Source organism: Lepeophtheirus salmonis, chromosome 1 (assembly GCF_016086655.4).
Source record: "Lepeophtheirus salmonis chromosome 1, UVic_Lsal_1.4, whole genome shotgun sequence".
Taxonomy (NCBI): Eukaryota; Metazoa; Arthropoda; class Copepoda; order Siphonostomatoida; family Caligidae; genus Lepeophtheirus; species Lepeophtheirus salmonis.
Genome location: NC_052131.2, coordinates 43,516,825 through 43,528,988, shown reverse-complemented (window position 1 = coordinate 43,528,988; position 12,164 = coordinate 43,516,825). Strand labels below are relative to the sequence as shown.

At 35.2% G+C, this 12,164-nt stretch overlaps 1 long non-coding RNA gene across 1 annotated transcript in view; it reads left to right on the top strand.

Annotated features, from left to right (window-relative positions):
* LOC139907288 (uncharacterized) overlaps window positions 1-11,451 on the top strand; it is a 73,377-nt gene extending 61,926 nt beyond the window's left edge. Inside the window, exon 3 of the long non-coding RNA XR_011783770.1 lies at window positions 11,189-11,451. This is a non-coding gene — a long non-coding RNA (uncharacterized lncRNA). The remainder of the gene's footprint in view (window positions 1-11,188) is intronic.
* Window positions 11,452-12,164: the final 713 nt, after the last annotated feature.

The window sequence follows — 12,164 nt, the reverse complement described above, 5'->3', positions numbered from 1 at the left end:
GATGAAAAACTTTAAGACCTCATATGAAACATAAACAAATCATTGAGATGAGATAATCTCAGTCCAAATCATTATTCTGCACTATACAAAGTTAATTGTAATGAATGGGTGATAACTTATCACCCATTCATTACTCATAAGTACCCAAGTATACATCTTCAGGGAAGTCATTTGTATTTCTTAATACATAAAGCTCTAATGGAGAAAAAAAATTATAAGTCATTTAAATATGTAATATTTGACTCTATATTAGCCATCATTAGTTTTAAAGAGATAATACAAGAGATATGCAAGTTATCAACTCTAAATCAAAAAACTTTTTTTCTTCCATTCAAAATGAAATCATCCATAAATGATACTAGTGTAGCGACCTCTTCATATAGCGGATGCCGCCCTCTATACAGATGAGGAATAACTACTCATTTGTATATATATATTTATTTATGTAATCTAGATAATTAGGGTAATAGTAAAGATCATAAGAATATACTTTTCGAGTTGTAAAAGATATCCCTAAATTGGTGACTCCGAACGTTAAAATATCAAGGATGGAAATCGACAACACAACAACACAAATCGTCAGTTCCCTTAAACTTTTTATATTGTATATCAAACCACCTTCGTTATGCTTTGCCCAAGCTGAACGCCAGTTTTAGGTCAAAGGTATAACCCAAGAGGGAAATAAGCATGGGTACGTCTTCTTGTTATTGGACGATATAACAGCTTCTCGAGTGGAACTGCTCATAGAAAATCCTCCCAAAGACCCATATTCTTCCATTAAAGGTCGTCTTCTGGACATATATAAGCCTTCAGGCTGCAAGACGTTCGAGGCTTTTCTGAATATTGGGGAATTGAGCGAGCGTTCACTATCAGCATTAGTAGACGGGATGATAAATCTCCAAGATGGTCACGTTTTTTTCTTCTTTTTTCTAGTCAGATGTTTCTTCCTCAAAGCACTGCCATTTCCAAGCCAACTCCAACTAGGGCAAGCTGATTTCAGAGATCCATATAAATTAGGACAAGGCGCTGATCGTTTGAATGCACAGTGGAAAATACAGCAAACGACGTATTACTACACGGTGAGTTCTATATTTAAGACCAATAAGAATAGTAATATCTAAAAGAAATGGTTAAAATACAAATATATTATTTATGTAGGATAACTGAGAGAGCCACAAAGTTTGGAACTAATGTAAAAAGGCTTGCAAACACCTTGCAACAGCATTTTTTCTCGAGGGGTTAAAACATAAATCCCATATTTATTGCTGCTATTTAAGGGATAAAACCCAAAAATGACCATTAAAACTTTCAATTGCAGTAAAAATTATGTTTTTGAGTACAATTTCGAATCAGAACATATTTTGAAATGAAATAACTATATCGATGAAAATTTAAGGAAAATAACATTTTTTAACTTTTCCGAATTTCGACTACAGTTAGTGCAGAAAAGTTGCCTTTGGAAAAAATCGGTGCTAAATTTCAATTTCCCACGATTTGAGGTGGCAGAATTCGTTTAAAGTTTATAAAAATGAATAATTTTGACTATATTTTTTGATTAAGACACATACCAAATTTTTGTAGGAAATAGTTTTATTAGATATTAATAAAGTCTAGAAACAATACTTATTGATTTTTTTTTCTACAATGGGAATGTATCCCACAAAATAAACGAAATAATACCAATTTTGGGTATTCGCGAGTAAAGTGCACATGTTTTAATGCATTCCAATAAATAATTACTCATAAAGCTTTAAAAATTTAACTGCATTAAATCCATACGTGAAATTTCAGTAGAAAGATAGCAAAATCTATAATTTTGTTAAATATCTTATTAATCACATTCACCTCCTATGCAATAAATTTCATATAAAGATGCGTTTTTATCCTCATATCTTCAATAACCTCAGAAATTGAGTCTATTACTATAAGGGATGACCAATTAATTATTTATTATCCGATGCTAGCCAACTTTACGGATTTAGCTTATTTCTTCTGTTATCATCCACATCAAAATGTTTTCAGGATGACAAAAGTATATTTTTCTTTGTAAGATTAGCTTGACAATTACTTGCGTTTGTGAGCAAAATGCCTAAGTCGTTTTATTAATTCAAAGATGTGGTTAGACCCATTTACTTTTTTTTAACCACATTGGACTATATAAATTATTCTTAAAAATAAAAGTTTCCATCAGTTTTTCAGACAGATTTTTTGTTGACATAATTCCATAATGCTGCCCATTTTTTGAGGGATTTTCTCACGCAACGTCTTAGTACGACAGTACTCTTTATTGACCGTGTGTCCCTTTGGAACGAATTCATGATGCACCACACCGCAGATATCAAAGAAAATAATCAGTATCACCTTGACTTTTGAACAACTTCGACTTTGACATTTTCAACGCGTCAGCACATGAAATTCTGTTCAAAGTTTAAAATTTAAGGCAAAATTTTTGTTCAATAATTTCTTCGTTGTAAAAATAGTTGAGCACTAGTAAGGTAGACTAACTTATCCTGATGTTGCAAGCAGACTGGTCAACAGATGGCTCTCAAACTGGCATCATAACGAAAGACAGTGCTGCCGACCTAGAAAAAAATATTTTTAAATCCCTTCAGTGAAGGTAATTTAAATTAAAAATTCCCGGTACTTTTTTGACAGAATGATTGCTTTCCAAATATCTCATATATATATATAGCAATCCAAAACTTCGTATGAGTTCATGTAAATGAACAGGTTTTATTATTGATACTTTTGATATAGGAAATATATTCCGTCTCTAGGAGAAATCATATTGTGTAGTCCCTTTATTGGTGACCCCGACAACGAGTATAATACTGCCTACCACCCGTTCCTAAGATCTCGAAAATCCTGACCTTGAAACGACCGTACTCCAGCAGATAAATACTTCCTCTAGAGTAAATTCAGCAGGGTACGATACTTCCCGTGAACGAACCGGATGTCAAGAATTTCGCCTCCCAAAGTTCGAGGAAGAAGACCCTGAAACATGGTTTTTGAAAATCGATTTCATATTTAAAGGACAAGGCATCACAAATGGTTTCGGATATCTCTAGGTAGTAATAGCTGTAGTACCACTTACTGTCTTGAGAAATGTTCCAAAAGAGGAGCTATCGGCTTCTTCTGTATCCCTGAAGGAAAAAGTTTTGGATCTCTATGGTATGTCCCCTTGATCTTCTGTAGCACGAAGCATTATCGGCTAAGGAAATTCTGGCCGCAGTGGATCATCCCCTCGACCCTCAGCTTGTATCGGATATCATGACATTCTAGCGAAAGAGCTTATAAAATGATGTGTTCCAAGTTCACTCAGAACCAATGGTTCATCACTTTTGAATTGTTACTTTAGTCACCCAATCTCATTACCTGTGGAGGCAGCTGATTATGCACGTGACTTTCCCCTCCTTTTTTCAAAAATTGATTCTCGCCTTCATCTCAAGCACTCATTAACGTATTCTATTATAACAACTGGTGTTCTATGTTGGCCATGGCTCGGAGGCTCAGTGGACCAAAGTTAACCTTACTCAAGTCCGAGGTCCAACTCTTACTTGACACGGGAGTACTACGTCCTTCTTTTTCTCCTTATTCCTCTGCAGACCACATAGTAGAGAAGTCAAACGGAGGGTTTCAACTTTGTGGGGATTTTTGTGAACTCAACCGTATGTTAGAGCTCGATTGGTAACCACTCCCCAATATGGGAGTTATTTCTCGTTCTTTCCAGATTGCAAGAAGCCGGCCTTCGCCTCTCCAAAGATAAATACGTGTGGGCCAAGCTCTCCTACGATTTCTTAGGACACCACGTTAGTGCCCATGGAATACGCCCATTAACAAATAGAGTCGAAGCCATCCAGACCCTTGCCTTCCAAGATCTAGAAAGGAACTTCAATCTTTATTGGGATTGGTTCAATATTATGCTAGATTTGTGCCCAAATTAGCGGAAAACAAAATCAAACTACACACTTTGCTTGGCAAACATGAAAAGTTTAATTGGGAGTGTGAGCAATAGAGAACCTTTCAACAGATCAAAGTAGCTTTATCAAAGCAAACCTTGCTAGTCTTCCGCCTCAAGAATACACCCTTGGCCCTCACAACCGATGCTAAGAGGCACGGAATGGCGCTTCTCTTGAGCAATGGAATGGAAGTTCATGGACACCATTGACGTTCTGGCCGAGAGCCCTCAATTCAGCTCAACAAACATATTCTGCGTTCGATCGTGAGCTCCTCGCAGTTAAGGAGGCAATATCACACTTTAGATGGTCGCTAGAAGGTGTTGATTTCACGGTTTTCTCTGATCATAAGCCGATAAAGACTGCACTGGAATCGAGGAACCTATCTTGGACTGCAAGACAACACATTGCAGTATTTTGCACAAGTCAGGAAGGTCAAACTTCGTTGCTGACACATTGTCTAGACTCCTAGCTCCACTGAGAGCAGAGACTTTTGCCCTCTTTAAAGGCGTTGTTCAATATCATGAGACTATCGATCCACGAAGCCTTCAATTCAAGTCGAGACATTTTACAACTAAAACATTTGGAATACATACCCTTCTGGGTTTTGGAAGTTAATTTAATTTCAGGGCAATTATTTCGGATGAGTGCTACGTAAGAAGATTTTCTCAATGGCTCATGGCCTGTCTCACCCTGGTTTTAAAGCGACTCCAAGAGATATAACCAAATCTTTCACTTGGCCGAACCTTAGAGCAAATATAAAAGCATGATCGCAAGCTTGCTTAGCATGTCAGAAGAACAAGCCAGCAATACATCCTAGAGCTACCGGCCTAACTCCTTTCCAACAAGAACCGAAGAGATTCTGCTGTATTCATGTCGACTTGGTTGGACCATTTTCACCCTCCATTGGGTTTAGGTACCTGCTGACGGTCCTGAATAGGTAAATTCCATGGCCTGAAGCCCTTTCCCTGCAGGGCATAGAAGCAGAGACTGTCGTCAAGGCATTCGTTTCCGGATGGATTGCTGGATTTGAAGTGCCTACTTCAATCCATTCAGATTAAGGGACCCAATTTACTGGATCTCATTGGACACGGTTTGATCTAAAAATCTATTTACAACTTCATATCACCCCGAGTAAAACATTATCCTCTAAAGATTCCACCGTACCCTGAAGAGTGGATTGTCTTCAAGAATGTACGACGAGCGAGAATCTTGGATCGAGGCTCTTCCGTTAGTCCTGTTTGCCTTCCGTTCTTCTGTATCGAACGTTCCAGGGAGTGCATTTTCCCCCCTTCATCTCTTGTTGGGAGAAACCCCTAGGCGTCCACTCTCCCTGACAGAGGAGTCGGACACTCCTAACGATAAAAAACTGTTTCAGAGGTTCCAAGAGATTAAATACACCCCACCGAGAGTCATTCCGGAACTTCCTGTTATAATCTGATCAACTATCAATAGACTCAAAAGCACAAAAAAAGTTTGTAAAAAATATTCCTATACGTACAGCGCTTTCTTCTACGTTCCTCGGACACTTCAGGGTGCTATCCAGGTCCCCTCGCTGTTTGAACTAGATCTGGGACATCGTGTCGATTATTTTTCCTTTTACAGACTTAAACCGGACTATGGTATTAAGGATATTCTTCCAAAGTATGGATGTACTTTAATTTTAAACATTATTTTAGACTCTGTGTCCTTTTATTTTATGTTAAATTCTACTTTAATTTATTGTTTTATTAGACACATACTCTGTTGGGAGCATTGTAGTAACCCGAATCTTCGGATGAGTTTATGTGAATTAACTGGTTTTATTATTGATATACGGTGTACTTTTGATATTGGATATATATTCAGTCTCTAGTCAGAAACCATATTGTGTAGCTCCTTTATATATTGTTGGTCGTTACTTTAAAAATAATATTTTGCAAATTATAGAAAATGTCGGTATGGATGTGTTCGTATAGTGCAACTTTACAGTTTGAAACATGATCAATCTGTTTCTTGATTTCACCACTTATACCTGAAGTCTTGCTAAGGTGGATAAGCGAAGCTCAATTTCATTTAAAAAGAAAATAACCCATTGAATTGGCCTTTCAAGAGTTCTTTTTAGGCAAAAAATAATTCCATTTTTGAATCCAGTGTTTTTAATAATTCCATCACAACCGACTACATGTTGGATTATATATGTCTTTTTTTTCTTTTCTTTTTTTTTGGTGGGGGGGTGGCTTGGTTTTCAGAATTTTTTGAAAAACAAATTGAAAAATTACAATTTTTGAAGAAAAAAAATAGTAAAATTAAATTTTTCTGAAAAAAAAAATCCCATTACGATTTATTCTAAATCTAACAACCTGTAATGCTCCCAGACAAAGTTAAACATATCTTCATTGCCCTCTTCGATATTTTAAGACAATAAAATCTTTTTTTTTATATCACATGCGTTCAACCTGGCTTTTGTTTATTCCAGTGTCAGGTTCATAAAACTTTTTTTTTTCTTCGATTTCTCAAGGACCTTCTCAGTATTCCTTGTGGTATCGATGTTGTCTCGCCGTTTGTTCGATCACTTAGTGATTCAAAATTGATTCCCTTATTCTCATCACCAGATTCCCCTAATGGGTCGTCAAGTTTCTTCAGAAAACGCCTGTTCCTTTTAGTCAAGCGTCGAGAACAATCTACCACTATTGTATATTAATCATGCCTTCCAACTTCCACTACTTTACCCAACCCGTCTTATCTAGTTGGCTGAGGTACGTGCTGATTCTAGATAGGCCATGTATTCTTCCGAAATCAATCCTCCATCATAATCAGCAGTGTCTGAGAAACGGTGTTCTGTTTCGTCACATCTGCAATTTTTTTACAGGTGATTCTTCCCAGCTCAGGTTAATACCTTATCAACGCCATTAACAACTCCTTTTCTTCTTCTGCAGTTACATCACGTCTGTTTTCTATTGGATTTCTTGACATTATATCAGCGACTGAATTTGTAATATCAGGCATATGAAACATATCGGTCTTCCACATTAGAGTTCGCTGTCTAACAAGTCTAAACAAGCGCATATTTCAAATTTCATCGAGAGTTTGATCTCCTAATAGCTCAACGAGCAACTTATGGTCCGTTACAACCACCTATTTGTCACACCCTTTTGTAAAATACTTTGCTTGTTCCAAAGCTGCTCCCAGCATTTATCCCTCTACCTCTGCATCTCGTTTTTCAGTATCAGATAGAAATCTTCATCCCAAAAGTATAATTTTCCATCCATCAGAGCAACATACTGGCATTCGAAATGACATTGACAATATTTTAGACACAGATAGTATCCAAGTCCTCCATTACACTAGTCTGTTCCAAGACATTTAGCTTTTTTCGGATCAAAAATACGAACTTCATGTTATATTTCCTTGATGATCAGCTCTTCAAAAAGCATCATTAAGAGTATTAGTGAATGAAAATACTCTTTAAAGACTAAGTAATGGTTTAAATGGTTCCATTATATCTTTGATACGTCCATAATGAGTCACCTGCTTAACTAATCAGAACCATGAACGAATATGCGTAATTTACTTACGAGTTGAAAATGAAGGAATTGATTCAATAAATTTGGTTAAGGATTCTACTCGGTTATAATATATTCTGAACCATGCAAAGTCAACAATCTTATTACAAAATTGGAATCTCTTTTCGTTTAGTAGGATACCTGCTTCCCCCATGTGCTCCAAAAAATCGATTATCCTCCACCTATGATCCCCCAGTTGTGTATTATACATTAGAGTATCATCAACACAACGAACTTATCTATTAAAGTCAGCCATAATCTCATCAAGATGTCGATTATACCAATCAAATTGACAAAAAACCTGAGGTGCTCTTTTGTATTGTAATCTTCCTATAGGTATGATAAACGTTTTCATGTGACAGCCTGGTCTCTAATTGGAACACTGTTAAAGCCATTCCATGCGTCAGTGACTGTTTTTTAGGTCTCTGCAGGTATGGATCTCGCCATGGGGAAAGGAGACTTCATGGAGTGGATTATTGTTTTATAATATTTATTCAGTGGAGAACAATCCACTGGTCGTCTAGAATTTCCATCATTTTTCCTGGTTACTTCCATTCTGTAGTACCATTCCCTTGATGTTTCCATTGGTAAACGTTCTATGATACCCTTCCTCTCGTCATTTCTTAAATATTCTTCCACTTTATCTTTCACGTGAATGGGCACCCTGATTTCTCTGGATATTCTGTGCGCATTAAAAAGCCACATCATTTTTCTTGATTTTTCTTCACCATCACAGCATTTACTGGACTTGGAAATGACCTGGCAATTACTTTCAGCTATTTTAATACATCCATTGACAATTATAGACTCCTAGCTAGTTGACTTACGTAGATAATTGCTGCACTGTTCTTACACTTACTCTCTAATAATATGCGAAGTAAAATTGCACCATCGATATTAATGTTTTACCCATTCACTGCCATAGCTTGATCTTTAACTTTTATATGGTCCTGCAGCCGTAATCCGGTTTTGAAAAAATCTTCTCGTTCCCAAAGGCAAAGTTGAGCCACCGTATCAGCTACAGCGTGGATCATCACTGCACCCATTTTAGGACATTTGTTGATATATCTTCGTAGTCCATTTTACTTGTACTCTCGGTTACACCATGGTTTTTTCATTTATTCATATACCGTTCCAAGAATATGAGGAGGACTTTGGATGTCTGACAAATGGAATCTCACATATAGGAGCCTCCTATTTATTATGTTGGTGTGTAAAATTCCCCACACCTCTTTCTTACTTTGGTTTCTAATTTTCTGCCAATATTCTAGCCACTCTTTATGATGTTTCTTGTTATAACCCTTATAGCCATAAGTAAACAATTTAAAGAACATTCGGTAATGTGTCCATTTTTGGTATGTAAATTAGAGCATATTTTATTATGTATTCTTTTTCGTAGGTGGAAACAGTGATAAACTTGGTTCCAGAAGACACACACTCTATCTTTATATATTGGCCAATAGATTGTAAAATTCCTATTAAAGTTGGATCCCTCGAAATAAGCCTTCAGAGTTCAAAGAACGAAGTCCCTTTCCTCACTGAAAAGTTAATGACCATCATGAATAATTTTACAAATACTTCCAGAGTCGTTATTTTTATTCAAGCCACCAAACAGGTGGAGTATAATATCGGCATGTATATTTTCCTTACTGTTCTTTTTCGTTTTAATCAATAGGTAAATACATTGTCTCTCCTCCTGGATGTGGCATGTCTTCTTCTCAAGTATCATCGTCAACAAAGAGTCTTGACACATCCTATCGTCGTTCATTGTCAAGTTGGTTTTTCTGGAAAGACTGCATCGGTCATTATCCTTTCATCATGTCTCTCGGAGATTAATGTTGGTTCCATTAAGCATGATGAAAATGGACTTGCTTCCCTCGTACCCTTTTTTCTTCTCTGTTGAATTCACTTTCTTCTTCCCTCCTTACAGTTTCGTTGGTATCCTTCATTTCAGCGATACCTTTTATTCTAATAGGAAGTCCTAATTCTATCCTGAAATTTCTTTCAAACTCCCAATATGGAGTGTTCTTTATGACCGTGCACAAAGCTTTAGTGTGTCCATATTTTAAACATTTGAAGCACTGTACTTCTTGCATTTTTGAAGATAACTCAACTTTTCTACCATTCACGGGAATTATTGCAGGGAGTTTTTTATTCAACTTAATTTTTATTCTCAATTTTCCAGACCGCAATTTGTTAAAATTTTCAAGAATCTCCTTTTCTTCTTCATCCTCAGACACTCTTCTATGGTTGATACTTTCTATTTCTCCAATCAAATCTCCAAATCTACTCAGAATCTCTTTAAGACTCCCAACATTTGTTTCTGAGCCATTATTTACAATAACTTCTACGGGGGTTTGAATTTCTCTTAATCCCTTTAAGCCTCTAATTGTAAAACCAACTTCATCATTTATTTTAGTTAAGCCAAAAATATGCTTAAATTTAACAATCATGTTGATCGGACTTTTTGTTGTAATAACAACATACCCGGCCCCGCTTTTACATCATTTAATCTCTTTATTTCATCCCAACTGAGTTTAAGATCATCAAATATTTTCTTATAATCTTTAGGGCTGGTAATAAATCCTCTAACTGTATTTCCTTTACTATCCCTCCAATCCAAGCAAAAATTTTCCCAGAAAGGGTTGTCATTAATCTTTTTGTTTGTTTTAGATTATCTTCCTTCTTTCATTGTTTTGAATTGTTCTTCATTACTTCTAGTAACGTCAGAGTATGACTAAGGGTGATAATTTTGCTAAGAATAGAAAAGCGTGCGAGGAGAAGAGAAGAAATACTTATGGCATCATTGATTAAATAATATACATCTTCTTCTATCAATCATGAACGTTATCATTCCCGCCTTTATTATTCAATATTAATATATTAATATTAGATGGGGATAGTCGATAGAGAACTGAATAAAATGACTAAAATAACGTCGCCTTCTGTCTGGATTTCTGAAAATGGAGGACTAAGAATTTGGAAAATACTTACCGGATGAGAAACAGATGGCTTGTCGTATTTGTTAATATAAATGTGCCTTTAGTCCCTTGTCTAGAATTACACGCCACTCATTATCCTCATCTCATAACTAGAGTATGGATATTCATCTATAAAATCAATTTAACGATGAATACATCAAGTCAGACATTAACTCTGATCTTACAAAGATGCTTATTGCATGTAATATACCCTTATGCATTGCTAATCATCTATGTTCAAAAATTTATGGAGAAATACACGGGTAAACTTATCCCTTCCCGAGGAACCATCATTAAATTAATGGAGGATGTTGGTACTGATGTCATTTATAGAAATACATATAAAAATGTTTTGAGTCATCCACACCAAATGGCGATCAAGTTATCAGTAAAAAGTATATAATATTTTACTAATTTCGAAATGGAACTCTGAATTTTGTACTATCTAACAGTAAGTATTCAATTTTTTTTTAAATCTAACCCTAAAATATGATTCTATTTTACCCAAAATTATCAAGAATTATGATACACAACTCATTTAATGGCAGAAAAAGTGATTAAATGGTCACAACAACGGGGGTAGTAGCTTTGGATGGTTTGCAACTAGTTTGTCTGAGACTAGTTTCTTCACTTTTAAGACTTGAGTATGATAATTAGGTTTTCCAATATTACATAGTCAATAAATATTACTTTTTTATCACTTAAGGCTTAGCTATGGTTGATGGGCTCCAAGAAAGGGTGTTCAGAAAACTCATAAAAGGCAAAAACAACTGTTTAAATGGTCACAACAACGAGGGTAGTTACATTGGGTGTTGCATTATAATTAACAATTGTGTATATCCTTCATGATAATAGTATGTTGTTATATAAGCATACCTAAATAACGGGGAAAAATCTTTTTTGATGCTCTTAATAGGGAGTAATATCGCCGGACATTACTACATAATTAGCTTTTGCTCTAAATCTTTACGAGGAATTTATTCATAACATTTTTTTTATTAATATATTTATTGTCTAATTTTATGATTTTGACATTTACTTTATTATTAATAATTAGTTAGATCTCATCGGTAGAGATATATCTATCCTGTGCACAATTGTATATAGCAACTTCCACATGAAGAAGAGGGGTTTTTGATTAAACTCCACGTCTCGCTTGTGTATTGCAACCTAAAGTTATGACATATTTAACTGAATTCCGATGTTAGAACAAGAAAAAATTATCTATTAATCTATTATTTCAATATTCTGTATTTATAATTTATTATTATTAATAGTTATATGATTTTAATTGTTTAATTTTGTATATTTAACTTAAATGTTTTATGGTTTATTTTTTAGTATGTAGATTATATTTAATTAAAACCTTCTTTTTTAAACTTTGAGCTTCAAATATATTTCAAATACTCTACTTTGTCGTTTCATTAGCTATTATTCTGAGAATAAGGTTCAGTATGAATTACAATTTCATGGAGTGTGACGTTTTCAAATCTACTGTAACGGATAAAAAACGTCGAAGTCAATTATACGTAGTATATCTTCATTAAACATTTTGCTAATAAATACATTCTTTATACTCTCAAAAATCATAATAAAGCAGGCAGATGATAATCACATCAGTATTTTAAACAATGATACCATATGTCTTTTTTCCCCTTCTCCTTGCACGCGTTTTTCTCTAC